We start from the raw sequence: 27,579 nt of genomic DNA, 5'->3' as shown, positions 1-27,579 counted from the left end.
AGTGTCTAAAACCCTTAAACCATTTCCCATGTTTGAGCACCCAAAAATATGTCCAAAAGTCTTAAAAAGATGTTATAGAAGCTTACAACCTTGTCAGGAAGAAGAAATAGTTGAAAACAAAGCAAAATTTGAGAAACAGGGCGTGTGCGTCCGCACAGGGGTGTGCGTGTGCACGCCCAGAAAATTTTTAAAAGTGTGCGTACACACAGGGGTGTGCGTACGCACAGGTGTCAAAACATAAAAGGGTTTGTTCACTTGCACAACCTGTGCCAACGCCCCAACAGATTGGCCTCCCCAACGTGTGCGTGTGCACAGGTCTGTGCGTACGCACAGGTCATAACTTTCCATTAGTGTGCGCGCACACAAGCTGTGCCAGCGCTGCAAGCAGATTGCCTACCTCTGCGTGTGCAGACGCACAGGTTTGTACGTACGCACAGGTTTGTACGTACGCACAGGTTTGTACGTACGCACAAGTCACCATTTATGCAGAGTGTGCGTACGCACAAGGCTGTGCGTGCGCACATACCAGAAAACTCAGAATTCTGTAACTTTGCAGAATTTCCAATTTTCAACATCAATTTTTGAATGATCATAACTTCCTCTACGAAATTCCAAATTTTACAAACTTTATACCGATTTAAAGGGTTTTCAAAGATCTTTAATTCTAAACAAATTTCAATGAATTTTGAAAATCGAGGAAAAAGTTATGATCAAACAAAGTTTACCAAAATTCCTCTTTTACCCAAAATCACAATTTTCACAATTACTTTGCAAAACACAACCAAAACCAAACCAAACGATTCCCAACCTCCACCCTTCATCAAAATCAACCCTCTATGTCATCTTACACCAATTTACCACATTTTTTCTCATCCACCACATCAACATCAATATATCTCATATGTCATCTTCATTAACAATTTTCCAACTACATTACCAATCAATCAACACCAATATCACATTTATCAACATAATTCACTCCTCAACTTCACAAATCAATAATCCTCATCATATCACTTTTAATCATCAATACCAAACTCAAAATCATCATTTCATCAAACATCATCATACAATATCATTAAACCACTCATCAACCATTCAAATCCAATCCTATTTTATGGTTCACTAGCCTAAGTGTCCATGAATATTATATACTACATAGAGGAAACCGAAACCATACCTTGGCCGATTCCCAATATGAACCAAATGAGCTTTCAACCAAAATCCAACCATCAATGTAGCTCCAACAAGCACCAACAAGCCCCAAACTCACAATAATCAAGCTATATACATATAAATCACCACAAAATCAACCTAGGGCTCAACATAAATCAAAATTTCACAAAAGATCAAAGCCTCTTACCTTTCTCAACAGATTTGGATGGCAAAACCCAAAGCTAAGCAAGGGTTAGAGTGAACCTAAACATCAAGAATCACAAAAACTCACTTAATAAAAAACCCTAGGTACCCGAAATTTTAGAGAGAAGAACTGGGAGGATTTTAAGCTTATCTCTAGAGAGGGGTTTTGTAGAGCTCTTCTCAAGGAACGCGTAGCCACCGACGGCACGCAAATCGAAGCTCTATAGCTCAAGATATGAGCTTGGGAAGATTGAGGTAAAAAGGGTTTTCTTCTTCCTCTCCTCCCTTTCTCAATTTCTGAAGTGTGTGTATGTTTATGAGGCTAGGGTTCATTAAATGAACCTTTATATATGTTGGACTTGGGCCCAACTTGGGCCCGGTTCAACCCGTTAGCATTTTTAGGCCGTTTGGCCCAACTTCGGGCCAAACCTTTAAAATTAACGTCCAGTTTTTTATTTCTACTATTTTTCTAAGGTTTTTGATCGTTTTTACTTTTTCTCGCGTAGCACCGGGCAATATAACCACTTAATTAACCGGTTCGATTAATTGCGGTTCTTACAAAAAATACTATGACATACACAAGTGGTGACAACCATATAGCTGTGCGGATGCTGATATTGAATCCTACCTACCCTCTTTCCTAACTGACAGTTATTATCCAGAAAGTGTGTGTGTTAGAAACAGCAAGGTCCACAAACAAATGCATGTTTGGAGGAGCAAGGGCTGCTTCTTATGGTTGGAGAATGCTGTTGAGATGGTTGGAGAATGCTGTTGAGAGCATGATCATCATTATAATTACTTGTGTCATTTTGTATGGATTAGTGAATCGAATATCTTCCATTGTACTACTACTCTCTTGCTTCAATACGTGCATTCCCATCTCTTTTGCAATCAAATATCTCCCATATACTTTATATGAAAGCTTCGCATGATTCCATCCTCTTTCAAAATGTAGTGCTTTATAATCAAAATGTTTGTTCATATTAAAAATAGATATTTGATCCATTGGTCTTCCAAATCCATGTCAAACTTGGTTGCCATTGATGGTCACAATGGGTTTTACTTGAAGTGGTGGGGAATGGATGTCATGTTTGAGTAGAATTGCAATGCAAAGAGATTTGGAAGGGAATTCGGTGCCACGAAACCAGAAAGAAATAGAAGGTCCACTGCTGCGCCACTCAAACCACCTTGGAATGCTTCCACTTGGCATCACAAAGTGGGTGCTTCTACCCTCGTGCACTTGCTGTCATTCATTCATAATGCAGAAGTAATAGTTTACCATGCATTATTAATTTAATATGAATTATGATGTCATCTGCATTCTTAATGATTAAAAAGTAACAATACCTGATTGAGTAACACGCTTGTGCCCCTCTGACTTAATGATTTACAGTTTAATGCTGAGAACTCTTTCAAGTTTGGTGGAATCCCTCTAATCTCCTGAAAATGCTCACAATCATCCACATTGAGATGTTATAGAATGCGAAATTATTGGATGCATTCATGAAAGACTGTGAAATTGTTGCCCCTTAGGTCTAACACATTCAGATTGAAAACCATGCAACAGCTAGTGGAAAAAAAGTCATATAACAAATTATTGTTTTTTAGAGAAAGATGATATATATGTGAAAAGGGGAGGGAATGAGTGAGTATTCCATGAAGCCCTTCTTCTTGCTCTCCTGATACCCTTCTCTTATTTTCTCTTAACTCTATCACATTCAAACAGGCGTGGCATCATGCCAATGACACTTGGTATTCTATACATTTCATTCTCCTCCAAATACAAATACCACAATTTAAAAAGATTACAAAATGAACATTTCCAGTACCAAGCAAAGTAAGCGCTTTTAGATTTTTTCCATCTTTTTTTAGAATTTTTAAAAATTTCTCAAATGCTTGAGCATCCAGATAGACTGAGTATTTTTAGTGAGGCCAAATTAATAATAGGTGAAAAACTTCTGAGTTTGGGATACTCTTCAGCATTCAATATTTTAAGTTTAGATAAAAAATAAATTGAAACTGTGAACCAAGATTAAATTACTACATTTTTTGAAAAAAAATTCTTTTAAAGTTTGAAGATTAGACAAATCAGGTATCTCTTTTAAAGAATCATTATAATCAAAATTCAAAACTTTTAAATTGAGCAACATCAAGAGAAAAAACAAACAAACAAATAAAATTAATGAACAAACTAAAATAAAACAAAATAAACCTGATCATGAATTTATAAACATACAAAATCATAAAAATGAATTTAGTACGCTTACCTTGGATAAACTATCCAACTTGGGTGATATGTAGAGATAATAAGATAACTTGAGTAAGGAAAGCTTTTCTGGATCAAAATTAGAGAAAAAATATCTCGATGGATACCTCCTCCATTCAAATATTTTTAAACTATTTGAAAGATATTTGGGACCTTTGGAAAAATGACAATTTTTTTATGATAAGTGTTTTGAGATTTTTCATCTGTTTAAACTTTAAAAGCTGATCCATCCTATTTTACTTCTACATCATCATTTTTCGCTTTTTCCAATCGATCTTCACTTCCTTCCTTTCTAAATGAAGGATATTCCGAATGTATGATTTCAATGGCACTAGTTTCCTTTCATCATACAAAAGTAAAAACATGAATGAATCAAAATATGTGTTAAAAAGAGTCTCTAATAAATTTAAGTAAAAAAAAAAAACTATTACTTACTTGATTATCTTCTAAAACTTTAACTATATCCCTGTAGAACCATAATTTACTATGCTTTCCAGGCATTTCTGACAATTTTTCTTGATATATATCTTTGCCCATGTCCTCTGTTAGATCATGTAATGTTATTTTGAATTGATTATTCTTTATGAGAGATTTTTCAACCAACATTCCAATATGATATTTCATACAAATCTGATAATGAGCTTGAAGTATATTTGTAACTTTCCAGAAATTATACCCTTTAAAACAACAAGCAATATCAAGAAAAACACTTTGTACGTCTTCTCCCAAAGTATTAAAACTAACATGAAGTATCTTACGTATTTTATTATCAAGAATATTTTCATATTGATTCATTGCAGATTTTCACTGTTTTAAATCTTTTCCAAACAAATTAGAACCTATAACTTCCAAAGTCAATGGAAGTCCAGAAGCATAAGTTACTGCACGGGTTAAAACATTCTCATACTTTGGGTTGATAATATATGTTTTAAAAGATTTCCAATGAAACAAATCTAAGGATCCTTCCTAATTTAAACCTTGTACCTCATACTAAAATAAAAAAGCATTCAAACTTCATTTTATTATAGAAAGCTACTAATGAATGACTCGTGCAATGCACGAGAAATGCTCTGCACGGTAAAAAAATCCATTAATCGCATGAAAAATATTCAGTACGAAAATAAAAACTACATTATGCATGCATATAAAATAATGTCAACCATCAGTCAAAAATAATTTCCTTTTGGAAATGGATTCTACTGATCAAATTCACATGGTAGGGATACATGGAATTGGTGGCATAGGAAAACATCACTTACTCTTGCTCTTTATATCTTGATTGCTGACAATTTTAAAGGTGTGTGTTTTCTTGAAAAAGTGAGAGAAATTTTACAAAAATATGGGTTGGTGTATCTTTGAAACAATCAACTTTGTAAGATATTAGGAAAGGAAGGAGTCCAGATAATAGGTGTTAAGGGAGAAATTTCACAAAAAAAAGTATTAGACTCAGTCAAATGAAAGTTCTTTTGATTCTGGATGATGTTGATGAGCATGACTAGTTGATAGCTATTGCGAAAAAACCTTATTGGTTTCATCCTGGAAGCAAAATCATTATTACAACACGGGACAAACATTTGCTGACACTTCATGACATTGAAAGAACATATGAGGTACAAGGTTTAAATAAGGAAGGGTCCTTAGATTTGTTTCATTGGAAAGCTTTTAAAACAGATATTGTCAACCCAAGGTATGAGAATGTTTTAACCTGTGCAATAAATAATTTATGCTTTTGAACTTCCGTTGGATTTGAAAATTATAGATTCTAACTTGTTTGGAAAAGATTTAGAACTGTGGGAATTTGCAATAGATCAATATGAAAAAGTTTTTGATAATAAAATATATAAGATACTTCAGGTTAGTTTTGATACTTTGGGAGAAGATGTGCAGAGTGTTTTTCTTGATATTGGTTGTTATTTTAAAGGATATAATTCATGGAAAGTTACAGATATACTTCAAGCTCATTATGGGAGTTGTATGAAATATTATATTGGAATGTTGGTTGAAAAATCTCTCATAAAACAACATTACATGATCTAATGGAGGACATGGGCAAAGATATATATCGAGTAAAATTATCAGAAATGCCTAGAAAGCATAGTAGATTATAGTTCTACAAGGATATAGTTAAAGTTTTAGAAGATAATCAAGTATATAATAATTTTTTTTACTCAAGTTTATTAAAGACTTTTTTTAACAGATGTATTTTAATTAATTCATGTTATTACTTTTGTGTGACAAAAGGGAAGTAGTTCCATTGAAATCATACATCTGGAATTTCTCTCATTTAGAAAGGAAGAAAGTGAAGATCCATTGGAAAAAGAGAAAAATGATGATATAGAAGTAAAATTGAATGGAACAGCTTTTAAACATATAAAAAATCTCAAAATTCTTATCATAAAAAATTGTCATTTTTCCAAAGGTCTCAAATATATATCTTCTAAATAGTTTAAGAGCATTAGAATGGAGGAGGTATCCTTCAAAGTTTTTTTTCTAATTTTGATCCAAAAAAACTTTCCATACCCAAGTTGACTGACTATCTCTACATGTTACCCAAGTTGGATAGCTTATCCAAGGTAAGCGTACTAAATTCATTTTTATGATCTTGTATGTTTGTAAATTCTTGATAAGGTTTATTAGTTTTATTTTAGTTTGCTTATTTATTTTATTTGTTTGTTTGTTTTTTCTCTAGATGTCAATCACCTTGAAAGTTTTGAATTTTGATTACAGTGATTCTTTGAAAGAGATACCTGATGTGTATAATCTTCAAACTTTAGAAGAATTTTCTTTCAAAGGATGCAGTAATTTAATGTCAGTTCACAATTTATTTTTTTTATCTAAACTTAAAATATTGAATGCTGAAAAGTACCCCAAGCTTAAAAATTTTCTACTGTTATTAATTTGGCCTCACTGAAAACACTCTGTCTATTTGGATGCTCAAGCCTTGAGAAATTTCTAAAAATTCAGAAAAAGATGGAAAATCTAGAATAGCTTACTTTAATTGGCACTGACATAAAAGTTTTGCCATGTTCATTTTGTAACATTTCTAGATGGCATCGTTTAGATTTGAAGAAGAATGAAATGTATAGAATACCATGTGTCATTGGCATGATGCCACACCTGTCTTAGTGTAATATTACATTAGGAAGAAATAAGGGAAACGTATCAGGAGAGAAGGAAGAAGAAGAAAATTGAGAAAACAAAAAATACATTAATCGCACGAAAAATGCTCAGCATGGGAAATAAAAAATTACATTATGTATGCATATAATATAATGTCAACCATTAATCAAATTAAATTAACATAGAAAATTTCTACGTTGAATGAAAATTTGAAATTATTCCTTACATGTTAATTACTAATGTTAAGAAGCTTGTTTATGTCATATTACATAACAAAAGATAATTTCTCATGTTCATTGTATAAGAAAAAAAATTAGGGGTGAAATGCCACTTGAGCCCAGAGCTAGCTGGTTTTTTCCGAAATGCGTTGAGGCGCAACTTTAATGGTAGTTTTCACATTTTTCCTTTCTCTCGTAGTATGGGGAAGAATTGGACTTTAAAGGTACGACTAATTTGGGTGGGGGATCCAACTGTATCAATTGTTTTCTAGCTGGGTTATTAAATTTTTCTATATTTTCCATTTCCTTTTAATTAATACCATACCAATTCCTTTAATTCAAATATATCCGCATTTCGGAAGTCTATTTTATTTGAGTGGTGTTTCTACTAGCGGCTTTTAGTATAACCTCAGCTCTTTTTATCAGTCTGAGTAAGATACGACTTATTTGATTTTCAAATTGGAATTGAATTAGAGATTTTCTAATACTACTAGATATTCTTGAGTTCTTTATCATGTTAATTTCTAATTCTTGATCATTGAGATTCGTGGTCAATACAGATTAATTAATATTTAGTGGATTCTTCTATCCACTATTTTTTCTAGTATATGAAAATGGGAGTGCTCTTGGCTCGACATCGTTTGTTTTGTTCCACTAGAACGGGGTGTTTGGGGAACAGGAGAGGGGTTGATAATCTAAATAATACACGATGGAGTTCGAGTTGATTTTTGTTTTCTCAAGGACAAGTATGGAAGGGTAGCAAAAATTAATAAAATAAATTAGAACAACTTATTAAGTATTTTTTTTATAGAGAAAGCGAAAAGATAAAATTTGAATATATATATATATATATATATATATATATATATATATATATATATATATATATATATATATATATATATATATATATAAATCTAAACTCACAAATCCTTAAGCATGACAACTTTCAACTCAAATGAATATGTTGATATAACCTTAAATATACAAACATCCCTAGCTTATTAAAATATCTATTAACAACTATGAAAACAACTTGAATGATCACATGCTTAGTATCATATAATAACCATCATATAAAAATTGGGGAAGAAAAAAATACCAAGATGTAATACATATTATGATCATGTAATAAAAGGTCAGGTGCCTAAATAAAAATAAATTGCAATCATTATATATATATATACCGTTAGTATAGCATATAATAATTTATTCCCAAAGTGTTTAATTCGTTTGAAATGAAGCAAATATCTTGTCTTCTTCATATATGGAAAATAAAAGATAAAAATCATATCTTACTCTATCATGTGATAATCGTAAAATAAAAAAACATTCAAACTTTATTTTATTATAGAAAGCTACTAATGAATGACTCGTGCAATGCACGAAAAATGCTCAACACGGTAAAAAAATATATTAGTCGCACGAAAAATAATGTCAACCATTAGTTAAAGGTAATTTTACCTTTGGAAATAGATTCTACTGATCGAGTTCTCATGTTAGGAATACATGGAATTGATGGCATAGGAAAAATAACACTTGCACTTGCTCTTTATAACTTGATTACTGACAATTTTGAAGGTGTGTTTTTCTTGAAAACATGAGAGAAATTTTACAAAAAATATGGGTTTGTGCAACTTCAAAACAATCTTCTTTTTAAGATATTAGAATAGGAGAAAATCCAGATAATAGGTGTTAAGGAAGGAATTTCACAAATACAACGTAGACTCAGTCGAGTAAAAGTTCTTTTGGTTCTGGATGATGTTGATGAGCATGAACAGTTTACAGTTATTGCAGAAAAACCTGATTGGTTTCATCCTGTAAGCAGAATCATTATTACAATACAGGACAAATACTTGTTGACACTTCATGATATTGAAAGGACATATGAGGTACAAGGTTTAAATAAGGAAGAGTCCTTATATTTGCTTTATTGGAAAGCTTTTAAAATAGATATTATTAACCCAAGGTATGAGAATGTTTTAACCTGTGCAATAAATAACTTATGCTTCTGCAATGGATATATATGAAAAAGTTCTTGATAATAATATATATAAGATACTTCAGGTTAATTTTGATGCTTTGGGAGAAGATGTGTAGATTGTTTTTCTTGGTATTGTTTGTTGTATTAAAGGATATAATTCATGGGAAGTTACAGATATACTTCAAGCTCATTATGGGAGTTGTATGAAATATCATATTAGAATATTGGTTGAAAAATCTCTCATAAAGAATGATCAATTCAGAATAACATTACATGATCTAATGGAAGACATGGACAAAAAAATATATATAAAAAATCATCAGAAATGCTTGGAAAGCGTAGCAGATTATGGTTCTACAAGGATATAGGTAAATTTTAAGAAGATAATCATGTATGTAATAGTTTTTTTTACTCAAGTCTGTTAATGAATTTTTCTTAACACATGTATTTTAATTAATTTATGTTCTTACTTTTGTGTGATGAAAGAAAACTAGTGCCATTGAAATCATACATTTGGAATTTCTCTCATTTAAAAAGAAAGGAAGTGAAGATCCATCAGAAAAAGAGAAAAATGATGATGTAGAAGTAAAATGGGATGGAACAGCTTTTAAACAGATGAAAAATCTCAAAATACTTATCATAAAAAATGGTCATTTTTCCAAAGATCCCAAATATCTTTCAAATAGTTTAAGAGTTTTGGAATGGACGAGGTATCCTTCAAAGTGTTTTCCCTCTAATTTTAATCCAAAATAGCTTTCCATACTTAAGTTGCCTGATTATCTCTACATGTTACCCAAGTTGGATAACTTATCCAAGGTAAGCATACTAAATTCATTTTTCTGATTTTGTATGTTTGTAAATTCATAATCAGGTTTATTTGATTTTTTTTAGTTTGCTCATTTATTTTATTTGTTTGTTTGTTTTTGTTCCATATGTCGATCACCTTGAAAGTTTTAAATTTTGATTATAGTGATTCTTTGAAAGAGATACTTGACGTGTCTAATCTTCAAACTTTAGAAGAATTTTCTTTCAAAAGATATAGTAATTTAGTCTCAGTTCACAGTTCAGTTGGTTTTTTTACCTAAACTTAAAATATTGAATGCTAAAAAGTATCGCAAACTTAGAAATTTTTCACCTGTTATTAATTTGGCCTCACTGAAACACTCAGTCTATTTGGATGTTCAAGTCTTGAGAAATTTCTAAAAATTCCAAAAAAGATGAAAAATCTAGAAGAGCTTACTTTGATTGGCACTGACATAAAAGATTTGCCATGTTCATTTTGTAACCATTATAGATTGCATCATTTAGATTTGGAGAAGAATGAAATGTATGAAATACCAAGTGTCATTGACATGATACCACACCTGTCTTGGTGTAATATTACATTAGGAAGAAATAAGGGGAGGGTATCAGGAGAGAAGGAAGAAGAAGAAAATTAAGAAATTAAAAAATATATTAATCACACAGAAAATGCTCAGCACGGGAAATAAAAAAATACATTATGTATGTATATAACATAATGTCAACATTAATCAAATTAAATTAATATACACAAATTTCTCTGTTGAACGTACAATTGAAATTATCCCTTACATGTTAATTACTAATGTTAAGAAGCTTCTTTATGTCATATAACACAACAAAAAATAATTTCTCATGTTCATTGTATAGGAAAAAAAAATAGATTCAGCAAATATATATATATATATATACCATTAGTATAGCATATTATAATTTATTCCTAGTGTTTAATTCGTTTGAAATGAAGCAAATATCTTGTCTTCTTCATATATGGAAAATAAAAGATAAAAATCATATCTTACTCTATCATGTGATAATCGTAGAGTAAAAAAACATTCAAACTTTATTTTATTATAGAAAGTTACTAATGAATGACTCGTGCAATGCACGGAAAATGCTCAACACGGTAAAAAAATATATTAGTTGCACGAAAAATGCTCAGTACGAAAATGAAAAAACATACATTATGTATGCATATAACATAATGTCAACCATTTGTTAAAAATAATTTTACCTTTGGAAATCTGATTGAGTTCACATGGTAGGTGGTGGACGAAATTGTGATCACATCAATGTAGTATTCTTTGTTGTTGTATGGAATCATTATTATGGCACTTATGTGTGGACACAACTCCGTTCAACTAACCAGCAAGTGTACTGGGTCGTCCAAGTAATACCTTACGTGAGTAAGGGTCGATCCCACAGAGATTGTTGGTATGAAGCAAGCTATGGTCATCTTGTAAATCCCAGTCAGGAGGATAAAATTATGGAATTTAGAAAATCAAATATGATTAATAAAAATAAACAGAAAATAAAATAGGATAGAAATACTTATGTAAATCAATAGTGAGAATTTCAGATAGGCGTATGGAGATGCTGTGCTCCTCTTGAAACTCTACTTCACTACTCACTCTTCCAGTCCTCCTTATTCCTTTCCATGGCAAGCTGTATGTAGGGCATCACCGTTGTCAGTGGCTACATCCCATCCTCTCAGTGAAAACGTTCCTATGCTCTGTCACAGCACGGCTAATCAGCTGTTGGTTCTCGATCATGTTGGAATAGGATCCATTGATCCTTTTGCGTTTGTCATCACGCCCAGCAATCGCGAGTTTGAAGCTCGTCACAGTCATTCAATCCCAAAATCCTACTCGGAATACCACAGACAAGGTTTAGACTTTCCGGATCCTCATGAATGCCGCCATCTATCTAGCTTATACCACGAAGATTCTGTTGGGGAATCTAAGAGATATGCGCCCGGCCTAGAGTAGAACGGAAGTGGTTGTCAATCACGCGCGTTCATAGGTGAGAATGATGATGAGTGTCACGGATCATCACATTCATCAAAGTTAAGTGTAACGTATATCTTGGAATAAGAATAAAAGAGAATTGAATAGAAAGTAATAGTAATTGTATTGAAACTTGAGGTACAGCAGAGCTCCACACCCTTAATCTATGGTGTGCAGAAACTCCACTGTTGAAAATACATAAGTGAAAGGTTCAGGCATGGCCGAATGGCCAGTCCCCAAAACGTGATCACAGGATTCAAATTACAATCCAGGATGCGATTATGATAGTAAAAATGTTTTATTTATAATAAACTAGCTCCTAGGGTTTACATGAGTAAGTAATTGATGCATAAATCCACTTCCGGGGCCCACTTGGTGTATGTTTGGGCTGAGCTTGATCTATCCACGAGCTGAGGCTTTTCTTGGAGTTGAACTCCAAGTTATAACGTGTTTTGGGCGTTCAACTCCGGATCATGACGTTTTTCTGGCGTTTAACTCCAGACAGCAGCATGTACTTGGCGTTCAACGCCAAGTTACGTCGTCAATTTCCGAATAAAGTATGGACTATTATATATTGCTGGAAAGCTCTGGATGTCTACTTTTCAACGCCGTTGAGAGCGCGCCATTTGGAGTTCTGTAGCTCCAGAAAATCCATTTTGAGTGCAGGGAGGTCAGATTCCAACAGCATCAGCAGTCCTTTTGTCAGCCTTTTTCAGAGTTTTGCTCAAGTCCCTCAATTTCAGCCAGAAATTACCTGAAATCACAGAAAAACACACAAACTCATGGTAAAGTCCAGAAATGTGAATTTAACATAAAAACTAATGAAAACATCCCTAAAAGTAGCTTGAACTTACTAAAAACTACCTAAAAACAATGCCAAAAAGCGTATAAATTATCCGCTCATCAGTAGGGATACATGGAATTGATGGCATAGGAAAAACAACACTTGCTCTTGCTCTTTATAACTTGATTATTGACAATTTTAAAGGTGTGTGTTTTCTTGAAAACGTGAGAGAAATTTTACAAAAAAATGGGTTGGTGCAACTTCAAAACAATCTTCTTTTTAAGATATTAGGATAGGAGAGAATTCAGATAATAGGTGTTAAGGAAGGAATTTCACAGATACAACGTAGACTCAGTTGAATAAAAGTTCTTTTGGTTCTGGATGATGTTGATGAACATGAACAGTGGATAGCTATTGCGGAAAAATCTGATTAGTTTCATCCTGTAAGCAGAATCATTATAACAACACAGGACAAATACTTGCTGACACCTCATGACATTGAAAGGACATATGAGGTACAAGGTTTAAATAAGAAAGGGTCCTTATATTTGCTTTATTGGAAAGCTTTTAAAACAGATATTGTCAACCCAAGGTATGAGAATATTTTAACCTGTGGAGTAAATAACTTATGCTTCTGGACTTCCATTGGCTTTGAAAGTTATAGGTTTTAACTTGTTTGGAAAAGATTTAGAACTGCAGAAATCTGCAATGGATCTATATGAAAAAGTTCTTGATAATAAAATATGTAAGATACTTCAGGTTAGTTTTGATGCTTTGGGAGAAGATGTGCATAATATTTTTCTTGATATTTCTTGTTGTTTTAAAGAATATAATTCATGAGAAGTTACAGATATACTTCAAGTTCATTATAGGAGTTGTATGAAATATCATATTGGAATTTTGGTTGAAAAATCTCTCATAAAGAATAATCAATTCAGAATAACATTACATGATCTAATGGAGGACATAGGCAAAAATATATATCGAAAAAAATCATCAGAAATGCCTGGAAAGCGTAGCAGATTATGGTTCTACAAGGATATAGGTAAATTTTAAGAAGATAATCATGTATGTAATAGTTTTTTTTTTTTTACTCAAGTCTGTTAATGACTTTTTCTTAACACATGTATTTTAATTAATTTATGTTCTTACTTTTGTGTCATGAAAGGAAACTAGTGCCATTGAAATCATACATTTGGAATTTCTCTCATTTAAAAAGAAAGGAAGTGAAGATCCATCAAAAAAAAAAAGAGAAAAATGATGATGTTAAAGTAAAATGGGATGGAACAACTTTTAAACATATGAAAAATCTCAAAATACTTATAATAAAAAATGGTCATTTTTTCAAAGGTCCCAAATATCTTTCAAATAGTTTAAGAGTTTTGGAATGGAGGAGGTATCCTTCAAAGGTTTTTTCTCTAATTTTGATCCAAAATAGCTTTCCATACTCAAGTTGCTTGATTATCTCTACATGTTATCCAAGTTGGATAGCTTATCCAAGGTAAGCGTACTCAATTCATTTTTCTGATTTTATATGTTTGTAAATTCATGATCATGTTTATTTTTGGTTTTATTTTAGTTTGCTCATTTATTTTATTTGTTTGTTTATTTTTTCTCCAGATGTCGATCACCTTGAAAATTTTAAATTTTGATTACAGTGATTTTTTGAAAGAGATACTTGACGTATCTAATCTTTAAACTTTAAAAGAATTTTCTTTCAAAAGATGTAGTTATTTAGTCTTAGTTCACAGTTCAAGTAAGTCACAACTTCCTCCACCCAAAGATTAGAGACACCAAACTGAGCATTGCATGTCTATGAATGATGACGATAATTTATATTGTAAAACCATTATTGCAGCTATGGATTCTCGGGAACACAAAACATTTTGTGGCTAGCTATTTGTCCTTAAGAAAATGGTTCGTGGTGCATGCAATTTTGCAATGGTTTTGCTTTCGCTAGTATTTACATTTTGCAACGGTTAGACTTAAGTATGAAAATAATATGTAGCAAAATATAAAACCAAAATAAAAACAAAGAATGTATAGTGTGTAACTCTTTTGCAATTTTGTAAATTTATATGAATAGTGAAAGGTATCAGTACCTAACTAAAAGAGAAGAATAGGGATCGAAGAAGAGAGAATTGAAAAAGAAGAAAAAAATGATTTTTATAATTTGGTAAAGAGGAATTGAACTATTACAACACTCTTTGTAATTAACTGTTGGCTATATATATATATATATATATATATATATATATATATATATATATATATATATATATATATATATATATATATATATATATATTGAGCCTAATAACAACTTGGCTTGTAACTAATCTAACTGGGAGAGGGTATAACTAACTCTGTTGACTCAGTTTGGTTTAACTAGTTCAGTTTTAGCTTAATCACTACTCTATCATGCACTCTGCTATCTAACTCTATTGTTTTGCTTAACACTTGTTCCATTATGCACTCTACTAACAGCTGGCTATATATATGTTGAGTCTACTAACAGCTTAACTTTTAACTAATCTAATTAATAAAGGGTATAACTAGTACTAATTCTGCTAATTCAGCTTGGCTTAACTAATTCAGTTTCAACTTAACCACTACTCTATCAAATAGAATTAAGTTTTTATATAATAGAAATGCAAAAAAATTTTGCACAAATAATCAACAAAAATAAAATTTAAATTTATTATTTTAAAAATCATCTAATTAAATGCATATATAAATTTAATTATTGACCAAATAAAATTTTTATACTGTCAATTTACTAAAATTGAACTCGTATGCATAATAGAAACTGGATGGTAATAAAAGAAAATAAATGAAGTAAATGAATAAGGACAAATTAAATAAAGCAGGTAATTTAATTTATTTGTGCCTATCATCATTATCATTATATCATTTTACAATGGTCAGTATTTAGATTCCAAAAAATTTATGTAGTATATTCTGATATCAGTATACATATTTTTTTCTTTTCAAATTTAAAAAATATATTTTTTATAATTATAATATAAAAATTAACATTTAATAAATAATTATACTAATTATTAAACATTCTAATATAACTGTCTATCATTCATAATTTGTATTTATATAATATTTACGTTAATACATTTTTTTATGTATGTATTAAAAATGCATATATAGATATTAATTTTTTTATAATTAATTTTTGTACGACTAATATTATATATAGTGTTTTTTTATTATTCATGAGTCTAAGTTTTAAAACTAAAATATTTTATTCAATTTTTTAATTTATTATTAATTTTTAACTATTTCATAGAATAATAATATATTATTTATTTTTTTTTTATCAAAATTGATATTTTTATTATTATTATCATTATTATACTATTCTATAACGGGTAGCATTCTGGTACTAAAAATACTAACGTGATACGTTGCATGTATAGTAGTTGTATATTTTTCTCTTCTCAAAATATTTGAAAAGTATATTTTTTATAATTATATGAAAATTAGCATTTAATAAATAATTATACTAATTGTCAATTACTCTAATATAATTGTCAATTATATATAATTAATATTTATATGATATTTACGTTAATAATTTTTTTATGTACATGTGCATTAATAACACATATATTGATATTAATTCTTGTAATTAATTTTCGTTCAACTAAATGTTATATATAGTATTTTTTTATCATTAATAAGTCTAAATTTTAGAGTCAAAACATTTTGTTTAATTTTTTAATTTATTATTTTTTTAGACTACTTCATAGAATAAAAATGTACTTTTTGTTTTCATTGAAATTGATCCTTTCATTATACTATTCTATAACATGTTGCATTCTGGCTCCAAATATGCTGTTATGAAGAATTCTGATACTAGTATGCTTGTCTCTCTTTTCTATTTCTTATTTTTAAAAAATATTAATTTTAAATAATTATATTTCTTAGCATTTGATAGTTAATTATAGTAAAATTTGTTAATAATTATAATATTTTATATCATATCTTATTAATATATGATTACAAGAAAGAAAATATTTATATATTATTAAAGTTAGAATGCGTATAGTTAAATCAATTAATGGTAAGAATGTATATAATTATATTATTAAAAAAACGTAATATTCCAATTCATTACTAATTACACTAAACGTAAATTATATATATAAACTACAATTATACATAATTATTTGTTATTAAATTAAAAAAATTAATTCATTATATCATTAATTAATAAATTTTTTTAATCTTAAAAATATTATAATTAAATACATAGACCTACTTTATAGAATGAATATGTTAATCTGTTAAATAGAATTTTTAAATTAAATTTTGATAATTAAATAATATTGTTTATTTTTTGCTGTTGAAAATACTTACCATGATTAGTTAATTTTACGTTATTTTGAGATTTTATTTTTTAACGTATTAGATATGATTTTATTTTAATATTTTTTATTTTTTTCTGGTTATGCATGAATGTTTTGAAAGTGTACAACTATTAAAAAAAAAAGAAATATTTTTAATAATATTAAATGTTCCTATGCGAGAGTGAACTCCAAGGTATAGCTCGTTCTCGTGATACTCAAACTAGCTTTCTTTGGAGCAAAGGGAGTGGAACGTCGTCTTCTTAAGGGGAGGCGGCGTTGGATACCCTGCAAAGGGACTCCAACGCTCAAGTAAGTATGAGTATAAATAGTAAAGATGATATTCAGAGCGAATCACGTACCTATGACTGAGTGAGTCATTCGTATATAATAGGGTTTGCTAAGGGCAGTTATGCATATCTATTTGTTACCGAATTGGATGGGGTCTTCATTGGTGGCATGTCTTTTGGGGTTTTGGTGGTTTAAGGAGAGATTTATGGGAGGATTGTGTGCTGACTCAGTTCTGAGTTCATTGCTATTTGGTTGTTTTAGTCTAACGGATCATAGTCCCCAAGGTTGACCTGTTTTCGAGTCATGAACAGGTTAAGCTTTTACTCGTGGGTTATAACTCGAAACTAGGTTTTGTGGCAGTTCATAGGCTATAATTCGTTTGTTGTGCCGAGCTATAACTCGGAGCCCCCAAGCTTAACTTGTTCATTGAAATGTTTTGAAAATGTGATGGATTTTATTTTGAATTTTCGCGGGGAGTGCTTTTTAGGAGAGAGAGAGAGAGTTTTGGGAAAAGAAAGCTGCATTTAATGCGTGTTGGGGATTGAAGTGATTGCTATGATCTGACCGTTGATTAATTGTTTTAGTTTGCATTTTGAACGGTTGGGGTTTCGATAAACCACTATTTTATGGTTTATCTTATGCTTAATTGAGTGATTTTTATCAAGCCTTTGCACACTTATTCGTACTATTTGCATAGTTTTACAATTCCTTCCTAGAATTTGTTCTATGATTGAAAACTTGCTTCCTAGAGTCTTTAATTTGTGTATTTTAAATCCTCTCTTATTATCATTCGATGTCTTGATATGTGAGTTAAGTGATTTCAGAGATTATAGGACAGGAATGGTTCAAAGGATGGAAAGGAAGCATGCAAAACTGGAAGGAATACAAGAAAATGAAGGAACTGCTAAAGCTGTCCAGCCTGACCTCTTGGTACTAAATCGACCATAATTTGAGCTACAGAGATCCAAATGACACGGTTTCAGTTGCGTTGGAAAGCTAACATCAGGGGCTTCGCAACAATATATAATTTGTCATAGCTGCCCCGAAGTTAGGCAATGCGGACGCGTGGATGACGCGCACGCGTTGCATCTGCGAATTTCAATCCACGCAAACGCGTGGACGACGCCTCCGTGTCACTTTGCCGTGACCTGTACGAACCAGAAATTACTGGGGGAAATTTTTGAGCTGTTTTTGACCCTGTTTTCGGCCCAGAAAATATAGATTAGAGGCTATAAAGTGAGGGAATGCATCAACACAACATAGAAGACTCATATTTTCACTTTTCATAATTTAGATGTAGTTTTTAGATAGAGAGGTTCTCTCCTCTCTCTTAGGATTTAGGATTAGGATTTCTCTTAAAGGAATTAAGATTTCATCTTCCTCAATTTTCAGGTTCAATGTTCCTTTTATTTATTTTCTCAATTTAGTTTGTGAACTCTTTATGTTTAGATTGATTTTCTATTTAATATAATTTGAGGTATTTCAGACTCATGATTGCTTTCTTCTATTTATTATATAAATAATTTAGATTTTTCCCTTTTGGCTTTGGTTGACTAATTGGTAACTCTTGAGTTGTCGAACTCATCGTGATTGATAATTGTTATCTTTGCTGATTGATTTAAATTCCTATAACTCTAGTCTTTCCTTAGGAGTTGACTAGGACTTTAGGTGTTAAATTGATTTATCCACTTAACTTACCTTCATAGTTAAAGGTTGACTGAGTGGGAGCAAAAAAATATAATTCTCATCACCATTGATAAGGATAACTAGGATAGGACTTCCAGTTTTCATACCTTGCCAAGAGCTTTTCTAGTCATTTAATTTTCATTACCATTTACTATTCTTGCTTTTTATTTGTTACATTAAAACCCAAAAATATACATTTTTCCATAACCAATAATAAATCATACTTCCCTGCAATTCCTTGAGAAGACGACCCGAGGTTTGAATACTTCAGTTTATAAATTTTATTGGGTTTGTTACTTGTGACAACCAAACGTTTGTACGAAAGGATTTTCTGTTGGTTTAGAAGCTATACTTACAACGCGATCATATATTTGTGAATTTCTTTACCGATAGAAAATTCGATCGTCAAAATAGCGCCGTTGCTGGGGAATTGCAAACGTGTGCCTTATTATTGGTTATTGTAAATATTTTTCAAAAAAAAGAAAAAATTTCAGATTTTTATTTCAAAATTTTTATCTTATCTTATCTTTTTTTTTCAGAAATCATATCTTTTTCAAAATCTTATCTTATCTTTTTTTTTTCAAAAATCATATCTTTTTCAAAACACTTTCTTTTTATTAGTTTTTGTTTTTATTTTCTCTTACTACTATGAACTCTCACCTCTTTGGCTATAAGTCTGGTTACAATTATGTTGCAGGTAGAGGAGATTACAATGAGAACAGGCATCAAGGTTGGAACAATCAAAGATGGGAGGAGCCACAAGGATTTGATCAACCCTTATGGCAACAACCACCTCCAATGGACTATCAACAACCATTATGTGATGCATATCAAGGCAATGGCTATGGTGAGCACTCTTTTGATTATCAACAACCACCACCATACGCCTATGAACTCCCTCCTCAACATGACTTTGGACCACCATACTCACAAGCCCCTTTCCGCCATTCACCTCCGTATGACCCTAACCCGTATCTACCATACCAACCACCTTATGAGCCAAATGAACCATACACAGAACCACCCCCATTCCAACACAACTACTCTCATGAACCACCACCTCAACATACACCATCTCCTTATCATTATCAAGATGAACCCTCCTATCCACCCCAAACCTCCATGGAGAACACACTTACCTCTCTCAGGGGTCTCACCTCTAAACTCCAAAATCTTATATCCTGCATGGACCAATCTTCTACCTCAAATACTCAACCCTCAAGCTCTAGTGTACTTCCTTTTCAACCACAGAATGATCTCTCCATCCCCTCACCACCATCCATGGAAGAGCACCCACATCCAGCAATCCAAGAGCAACATGATCCCAATGATGCTATTGACATGGAACAAGAGAGAAGGGATCATCTTCGCAAATCCATACTTCATAAGGAGCTAGAGGAGGCACTAAAAGTGAAGGTAAAAGAGACCTTTGCAGATGAAGGAGTAGTTGAAGGGAGTTGTCACATAAAAGAAATTATCAAGGAGGAGTACGATTTTATACTTAAACAACTGGATAAAGCAGCAATTATTGAAAAGAAAAAAGTGGTTGCAGACTTAGGAGATGCTGAACCTCCATGGGAAAGTCCAGTTATAGAGCCTCCTTCCAAGACGTTTGAAATTGATGTTGAAGAAGGTGTACAACCTCCAAGGCATATCATAGTTGAAGACTTGGAAGAGGTTGATCAAGAGATGGAGATTCAAGAAGAAGAGGCACAACCTCTCATGCCCTTGGTGAGCAATGAAGAAGAGATTGAATTAGAAGAAAGCTACCAAGAGGAAGAGGTTGATATTGAAGAAGCTTGCAAAGAGGTGAAAGTTGTCAGAGAAGAGCACAAGGGAGTGGAGCTTGCAAATTCATTAGAAACACCTCTCCCAAGGCCATTACCGTCCAACACAACGTTCAAGTGGGCAAAATTCCTATCCTTATCCTTTACTTTCCCACTTGAATATGGGCTACTAGAGACGGATGGTCAACTTAGAGCTCTTTGTGACATTAAGAGTAAGAGGAAGATGGTCAGTGGTAAGAATTGTCCTGCAAGGTTCATTATGGTTGGAAGCTTTAAGTTCAAACGCAAAGGTTGGTGTAGAACTCGATTGAATAGGTCTAGGATGTTATTTGGCTGCTTCAGTGAGAATTCAAACTGCTTACTACCCGGATGGAATCATGATGATCAACTTGAAGACGGGTGCAAAAATAAGATTTGGGATCCAGGAATATATGAGGATCAACTTTGGGAGCTCAAAGCTTGTAGAGAACTTCATCAATGCTTGGTGAATTTATTTGGAGATGTTGAAGCTTATTGGAAGTCCAAGCATTGGTGGCAGTTTCAAGATGAGTTCAAGCACAAGCCACCATGACAAAGAGCTCACCACATGTCCAACTTAAGGACTTTAACAAAAAGTGCTAGGTGGGAGACAACCCACCATGGTATGATCGTTCCCTTTTCAGTTTTAATTCTAGTATGTTTTGTTTGTTTTTGAGTTTTGATTGGACCTGAAATCATGCATAACATTCATATTAGCATTGCATTCTGCATACTGCATTATTAAAAAAAATCATGCACGCGACGCGACAGCGTCGCTGACGCGTCTGCGTCATATGTGCGTTGGGAAGAAAATAAGATTGAACAGAGAGTCACGCGAAAGTGTGGCTGGAGGCGTGCCTTTGGCACAATTTGACCCACGCGACTGTGTCGCTGACGCGTTCGCGTCATGTGGGAAAAATACCTCCCACGTGTCCGCGTCACCCACATGAACGCGTGCCCTAAAAATTGACATAGAAAGGGTGTATGGCAGCAAGTTGTGATGGAGTGGGGCTGGAACCGTGCTAGAAGCACCAGCCCTACCACGCGAACGCGTGCCCCACGCGTCCGCGCTGTTTTTCAAAACAAGGCCAACCACACGATCGCGTTCACCATGCGACCACGTCCCCTAAAATTTGGCAATATGAGTTTCAAATAGAGAGTTGCGCGACCGCAAGGCTGCCCTCGTGCTAATTGAACAAATCGATCCACGCGACTACGTGGATGATGCGTCTGCGTCATTTTATAGAAGCGCTATCCACGCGAACGCGTCACTCACGCGTCCGCGTCACAAGCGACACACAGCTTATCCAGATAAGCCAAATATCTTATCTTTTCTTCCCCATATCTAAATCCTTTCTTTCCTTCTTATTTCTTTCTTCCTCCTTTCTTACTTTCTTTTTCTTTTCCATTGGTGTTAAAATTCTCTTCTTTAACTATTGCATCTTTTCTTGAATTATTCTGGTGCTTCATGACTTGTTTTATTCTGATTGGGTATTATTATTCATAAGTCAATGCTATTCTTTTATGATACTTGCATTTCATTTGCATTGATATGCGCTTACAATATTTTGCATTACCCACACCCTCTTCCCCATTGTTGCAATTCTTGCACTATTGATATACCATTTGCTTCCACTATTTTCTCACTTGCATGTTGTAGCTACCATTGTAATTGAGACCTTTATTATTTGGCATTAACACCCATATTTTATTTATGTTCTTATCTTTATTTTTGGGTTACTTTCCTTCCTTTTTCTCTTCTTTCAAGATGACCACCATGAAGAGAGAGAAAAAGCTTCTTAATGGGGAGACAGGCAAGTCAATTTGCACAATCTATAGAGAAAGGCATCAGTTGGAGCAGTCTGTCCACTTGTACATCTTAGCATGCACCGAAGACGGTGCAATCTTTAAGTGTGGGGAGGTTGATACCGATCTCCATGGGTTAGCTATTTCCTATCTTAACACCAATGTTTAATTTTCTTTGTTTGTTCATTGTTGCATTTGCATATTTGATTGTATGTTTGTTTGATTTTATGCATTTAGTTACTACTTGGTTGAAGTAATATTTTCTTTTTCAAGAAATTTTTATAGTATTTCACTAATTTAAATTGAAAATTTTTTGTTAAATTTGTTTGAAGTTGTATTTGAAACATGGTTTTTGAGCCAAAGAACACACAACCTGTGAGATTTTGAGCTTATTTGTATGGTTATATTATTTAACCATAAATATTTTATTCTTGTATGTTTTCTTCTCTATAATTGCAATCTTTGCTTTGTTACATTCTATATGTCCATTATTTACTGTATTTATATGCTTGCATGTGATTGAGGCCATTACTTGTTTTTGCTCACTTATCCCAAATAAGCCTACCCTTTTATGTCACCCTTGTTAGCCACTTTGAGCTTTTTAATCCCCTTATATTTTATAACCATATTACTAGTCTTAAGCAGAAAAACAAATTAAAAATTCCAAATTGAATCCTTGGTTAGCTTAAGATAGATATTGTGTATAATTTAAGTATGGAAAATTTTATGGGAACATGGGATGATAGAAAAAAAGAAATTAAATTGAATAAGTTATTTCAAAATTTGGGAAGCATGCTCATGTGAAATCAAAATAATTAAATTACCATGTGCATTGAGATAAAAAAAATTAAATAAGGGGATATAAAAATTACCCCAATGCAAAATAAAAGAACCAATGCACATGGGACAAAATTCAAAAATAAATTTGGTGCATGAGCATGTAATACAAAAGTGGGAAAATTTGGGTAGCTAGGTAAAGAACTTTGAAATTATATAAAGTGTGTATGTTAGATGAGATCTTAGACTAATCAAGGATTCACTTTGTTAGCTCACTTAGTCTTATATATACATCCTTACCTTTACCTCAGCCCCATTACAACCCTGAAAAGACCTCATGATGTTTGCATTGGTATGCTAAATATTTGTTGATTGGTAAGATGAAGAACAAAGTTTAGAAAGCATGATTAGAGAAGAGTAGAGTGGATTACCCTAGACACTTGAGAGATTAGAGTGCATATACACTACCAGTGAGGGTTCAATGCTTGATTCTATGTTCTCTGCTTACATGAGCTATCTTCTTACAAGTTTACTTGTCTTTTATTGTGTAATTTGAATTAGTGGAATTTGATTCATATTTGTCTTGGAGAACTTATTTACTTTTAACCAAGTAGGTAGAAACATTTTTAATGTAGTTGCATTCACATAGATAGGTTGCATTTCATACTCTATCATTCCTCTTCACTCCTTTATAGCTTCTCTTGAGCTTAGCATGAGGACATGCTAATGTTTAAGTGTGGGGAGGTTGATAAACCACTATTTTATGGTTTATCTTATGCTCAATTGAGTGTTTTTATCAAGCCTTTGCACACTTATTCATACTATTTGCATGGTTTTACAATTCCTTCCCAGAATTTATTCTATGATTGAAAACTTGCTTCCTAGAGTCTTTAATTTGTGTATTTTAAATCCTCTCTTATTATCATTCGATGCCTTGATATGTGTGTTAAGTGATTTCAGAGATTACAGGGCAGGAATGACTCAGAGGATGGAAAGGAAGCATGCAAAACTGGAAGGAATACAAGAAACTGAAGGAACTGCTAAAGCTGTCCAGCCTGACCTCTTGGTACTAAATTGACCATAACTTGAGCTACAGAAGTCCAAATGACACAATTCCAGTTGTGTTGGAAAGCTAACATCTGGGCTTCGCAATAATATATAATTTGTCATAGCTGCCCCGAAGTTAGGCGATGGGGATGCGTGGATGATGCGCACGCATCGCATCTGCGAATTTCAATCCATGCAAACGCGTGGACGACGCCTCCGTGTCATTTTGCCGCGACCTGTACGAACCAGAAATTGCTGGGAGCAATTTCTGGGATGTTTTTGACCCAGTTTTCGGTGCAGAAAACACATATTAGAGGCTATAAAGTGAGGGAATGCATCAACACAACATAGAAGACTCATATTTTCACTTTTCATAATTTAGATGTAGTTTTTAGAGTGAGAGGTTATCTCCTCTCTCTTAGGATTTAGGATTAGAATTCTTCTTAAAGGAATTAGGATTTCATCTTCCTCAATTTTCAGGTTCAATGTTCCTTTTATTTATTTTCTCAATTTAGTTTGTGAACTCTTTATGTTTAGATTGATTTTCTATTTAATATAATTTGAGATATTTCAGACTCATGATTGCTTTCTTCTATTTATTATATAAATAATTTAGATTTTTCCCTTTTGGCTTTGGTTGACTAATTGGTAACTCTTGAGTTGTCAAACTCATTGTGATTTATAATTGTTATCTTTGCTGATTGATTTAAATTCCTATAACTCTAGTCTTTCCTTAGGAGTTGACTAGGATTTTAGGTGTTAAATTAATTTATCCACTTAACTTACCTTCATTGTTAGAGGTTGACTGAGTGGGAGCAAAAAAATATAATTCTCATTACCATTGATAAGGATAACTAGGATAGGACTTCCAGTTTTCATACCTTGTCAAGAGCTTTTCTAGTCATTTAATTTTCATTACCATTTACTATTCTTGCTTTTTATTTTATACATTAAAACCCAAAAATATACCTTTTTCCATAACCAATAATAAATCATACTTCCCTGCAATTCCTTGAGAAGACGACCCGAGGTTTGAATACTTCAGTTTATAAATTTTATTGGGTTTGTTACTTGTGACAACCAAACGTTTGTACGAAAGGATTTTCTGTTGGTTTAGAAGCTATACTTATAACGTGATCATATATTTGTGAATTTCTTTACCGATAGAAAATCCGATCGTCAGGTTTGCTCCGGGAGATGTAACGCTTGTGGGAAGGGTAGTGGGCTGGTGGGTGGTTTCGGATTCTTGGTGTATCCAGTTGTTTAGTTTTTTGTTTTTCTTTCTCCTGTGTTTGCGGAAGATGAGTAAAGGTTAGTTTGCTCTTCTCTATTTGTCTCTTCCTTTTCTTTTCGTCTTCTTTGTGTACTTTTGTTTTTGGAATGGAGAAAGGAAAGAAGGTAGAGGTAGGGACAGATGTGAAAACATAGGTGAAGCTTGTTGAGGATGTGTGGGTTTGGGACCCACTGAATCCTTTCGCGTGGGTGGCTAAATCAGTGAAGGAGTATGTTTCTGTTTTTGATGACGAGAGTAGTATTGCACAATTAGGTTCGGCTTCTTCATGGGTCAGAGAGGGTAGTGATGTGAAGCTTAGGTTTCTTCCGTGTAGTATTGACGATCGCGTTTTTCATCGTGGGGAGGGGTTTGAGTTCTTTTTTATGTATAACTGTATTTTTGTGGACTTGGATGTCAGATTCCCTTTCTCCGAGTTTGAGTGTGGCGTGTTGATGCAGCTGAACTGCGCACCATCGCAGTTGCATCCTAACTCATGGGCATTCGTTAGGGCTTTTCAAATTCTGATGGGGTTCTTAGAGGTTGAGCCTTCGTTGGAAGTTTTCTTTGCGTTATTTCAGTGTAAAGGGGTTAGCCGGGGTTGTTGGTTGAATCTTGCCAATGTTCTGGGTCGTGCTATTTTTAGTTTATATAGGTCTTCCTATAAGGGGTTTAAGTCCATGTTTTTGAAGATAGGTGTTGCGGAGGGTAAATATCATTGGTTTGTTGATGAATGTTTGTTGGAGAGGTTCCCGTTGTACTGGGTTCCGAGACCTAGGCAGATACTTGAGATGGATGGAATGGAGTATAGGAATGAAATGATCGTGGAGTTTTTAGTTAATCATATTTCATCTTCGGGTTTGATGTCTGTTGTTGAGCTCCTTGAGTTGGAAGTGGATAGGGATGCCCTTGACGGATATATAGGTAACTACTCTGTTTGGTTATGCTGTGTGTCGTTGTTTATATGTATTGATTTCTATGTTTGTGTTTGTAGTTGAGAAGGCTCCGAAGGTGATTTCATCCAGCTTGCGAGCTTTTTTCTGGACAAAGAACGTCGAGAAGCAAGGCTCAACTAGTCAAGTTATGGCGGAGAAAGGTGTTGAGGTTAATCAGCCATCTCCGAAGAAGGTTAGCTTTAAGAGGAAAAGAAGTGAGGTGAAGAAGACTAAGAACGTGGTCGAGGAGGATACGGGAGAAGAGGTTAACCTGGATCAGGTTAAAAAGTTTACTGAAAACCAGAAAGTGTTGCATAGTTATAGAAGGGATGATGATTTGACATCTTTATAGAGCGAGCACTTCCCTTTTATTGTCATGGCCGACGAGCATGTTCAGAGTCCTTCTGACGTTAAGCTCATTCATGATGTTGGGGACGTTGGGGTGGCCCAGTATCTGTAGGTGTTTTTGCAGTGATTTGTTTGATTTGTTTATTTATAATTATTTTTGACGTGGTTTCTGTGTTTAGGTTATTGGTGCCCGCTTGATGTGTGTTGATCAGACCGAGGAGTTGAAACGTTCCAGGGCTGTTTTTGACAAAGCTGCGATGGATCAGTTATGCGGGAGAATGTTGAAAAAAGTGGTAAGCTTCGCGATGCTTTGGATCTGGTGGATCAGTTAGGGGAGAAGCTCGGTGCTCTCGAGACGTCTTTGAAAAAATCCCTTAAGGAGAGAGCGTCTCTGGAAACTAGGTTGGTTGTGCTTGGGGTTGAAAAGAAACAAGCTGAGGATGAGAAGGAAAATCATGGCTTGGAAATGTTTGCGGCCAGATTTGAAAGAGCTGTTGAGCAAGCGAAGTTTCTGGTACCTGATGCTGATTTGTCGAGGATGGATCCATGTAAGGTGATTGTCGGAGGCGAGCTGGTTGAGGATGATGATGATGTCGAGGGTGAGGGCGAGAATCCTGATTCTCTTGCGAGGGTTTGCCTTGTTATAATCTTGCTTTGGATTGTTCGTTTAGGGTATTGCTTTATTTCTTATGAATGTTTCACGTTATTTGGTTTG

General features: G+C 33.2%; 4 pseudogenes; 3 read left to right on the top strand and 1 right to left on the bottom strand.

The window, feature by feature from the left end:
• Positions 1-2,383: 2,383 nt before the first annotated feature.
• On the bottom strand, positions 2,384-4,716 carry LOC130981196 (disease resistance protein Roq1-like; annotated as a pseudogene).
• A 98-nt stretch (positions 4,717-4,814) lies between these two features.
• Positions 4,815-6,817, top strand: LOC130981195 (disease resistance protein Roq1-like; annotated as a pseudogene).
• Positions 6,818-8,459: 1,642 nt separating this feature from the next.
• On the top strand, positions 8,460-9,063 carry LOC130981194 (disease resistance protein Roq1-like; annotated as a pseudogene).
• Positions 9,064-9,272: 209 nt separating this feature from the next.
• On the top strand, positions 9,273-26,868 carry LOC130981193 (disease resistance protein Roq1-like; annotated as a pseudogene).
• The last annotated feature ends 711 nt before the right edge of the window (positions 26,869-27,579 follow it).

Source organism: Arachis stenosperma, chromosome 5 (genome assembly GCF_014773155.1).
Source record: "Arachis stenosperma cultivar V10309 chromosome 5, arast.V10309.gnm1.PFL2, whole genome shotgun sequence".
In the NCBI taxonomy this organism is placed as follows: domain Eukaryota; kingdom Viridiplantae; phylum Streptophyta; class Magnoliopsida; order Fabales; family Fabaceae; genus Arachis; species Arachis stenosperma.
This window is presented reverse-complemented; position numbering and strand designations above follow the sequence as displayed.